This window comes from Homarus americanus, unplaced genomic scaffold (genome assembly GCF_018991925.1).
Source record: "Homarus americanus isolate GMGI-L3 unplaced genomic scaffold, GMGI_Hamer_2.0 scaffold52559, whole genome shotgun sequence".
Taxonomy (NCBI): Eukaryota; Metazoa; Arthropoda; class Malacostraca; order Decapoda; family Nephropidae; genus Homarus; species Homarus americanus.
This window is the reverse complement of record NW_024747268.1, coordinates 374867-377126: the sequence shown is the minus strand read 5'-3', so window position 1 is coordinate 377126 and position 2260 is coordinate 374867.

Below are 2260 nucleotides of genomic sequence, written 5' to 3'. Positions count from 1 at the left end.
AACCAGATCACAAATACTAGAAGAGAATTTTTTTGTACCCATATACAGCGTCAGGTGATCATTATGGAATTTAGTCAATATGTGATTTTTATTTATTTATTTTTCTCTCGTCGATGGGCAGCAGTCAATCCTTAACCCCCTTACCTGGAGTTTAAAGGTCTGTCTCTGGTGGGTGGGAGCGGGGGTCGGGGAGGTGGTGGGGGAGACAAACCTCACCCCCTCACCCCCCACCCATCCTAGTGTTACCTCCATACAACCCCTTCCCCTATGGATGATGATAGCAGTGATTACATGAATAGGGAGGGAGTAGTAGTGGTGGAGAGGTGGAGTGAGTGGTGGGGATCTAGGGGGGAAGGGTGAAGTTGAAAGGAGTGGAGGGGGTGAATTGAGTGGAGGTATTGGAGGAGGTGGAAGGGATGGAGGAAGTGGAGAGGGTGGAAGGAGTGGTGGGGAAGGAGGGGAAAGGTGACGGTGGGATTAGGATGTTCAGTCATCAAGAAAAATAAGCTGAGGGGCTAATCTTCAGGTGATATTAAACAGGGAGTAGTGTAATAAATGTGTGTGTGTGTGTGTGTGTGTGTGTAGGGTACAAACAGGGTCTTGAACAAGCTTAAAAACTTCCCACTCACCTGATGACTAACAACAGTGTGGGATAATGGTCCTTTAGTACACCACGGCGGTTAAGTAGCTCCAACATCACAAATATTAATCACCTCGACAAATGATTACCAATTTATATATGTCTCTCTTGACGTTCTTGTTATCTCTCTCTCTCTCTCTCTCTCTCTCTCTCTCTCTCTCTCTCCATCATCATTAAGGTTAAAAAAAAAGAGTCGGAGGAGAGTATGCAAATGACCTCGTACGGATAGAGTCATTAAAGCATTATAATCCTCTTTTAAAATATGGCGGGCGTGGGGAGGAGAGAATGTTTACCAGCTTGGAGAGAGAGAGAGACAAAGTCGACCATGGCTTCAGAACCCGGATCTAAAAGCCCCCGCCACGATACATCTTATACTGCTGGAGCTGTGAGAACACTACCATGAACTGTCTCACTCTAACCATAACAAAGATAACAACTAGAAACACTGTCTTCGAAATATCAATACAAGACAGAGGAACTCACTCAAGTCACTCGTATGAATCTTTGAGAATCATCAGGATTTAAGACGTGGTGAGGTGCTCAACTGTGTGTGTGTGTGTGTGTGTGTGTGTGTGTGTGTGTGTGGTCCACTGCTCCCCCTCCCATGCCCTTCCTCCCCCTCCAATGCTCTAACCTCTCCCTCCCAACCCTACCTCCCCCTCCCACGACCACCCCCACAACCTTTACCTCCCTCCTTTTCTTATCCGCGCACCAGTAATATTACGGCTTCACCAACCTTTCAGAATGAGGCTTCGGGTTTGACGAGTTCCTCAACGGCGAAAACTTTGCATCAGACTAAGAATTAAGGGTGATGGAGGGGGTGATAAGGAGGGGGGGGGAGGAGAGGGAAGCCGTGAGGAAGACGGTAAGGGGGAGAGGGGAGACGGGGTTTGGAGGGACTTATGAGGAGAGATTCTTCATATGGTGGTAAACAGAGATCAATATAGGCCAAAATTCTCTCAAATATTCATACGTCAATTCCTTTATTCCCATTTGCAGTACTAAGAGGGAATATAATTAAACTCTCGTTGTATTTTCGACGCCATCTTTGAGTCATAATTGAGGATAGTTACCCAGGGGAGTTCTCACATCAGTTCTGGGGAGAAATTATTATCGGAATATCTAAGAAGGTAACTTAACTAAAATAAGTATATACAGTACATGGTTGTGTGTCGGGGAGATGTTTATTTCTAAGTTCTTTTTCCTGATACATAAATACGATATTTTTGTTCTAGAGACATATTTTAAACATCTTTTTTACACACACACACACACACACACACACACACACACACACACACACACACACACACACACACACACACACACACACACACACACACACACACACACACACACACACACACACGATAGAGTTTTTTTCTCGATATTTACCCGGAATAACTCACCTCCGTTTCCTTAGGTCCTCTTCATCACCTGAAGATTATGTACTGTACCCCAGCTTATTACACCTGATAATTTTAAAGACCCTAATTCTACCTAGGGGCAAGGTTAGGTTTGGTTAGGTTAGGTTAAGTGTCGGTATAGGCTAGGCTATACCTTAGGTTAGGTTAGGTCAGATTAGATTAAGGTATTTAATCATCAGATGAAACAAGCTGG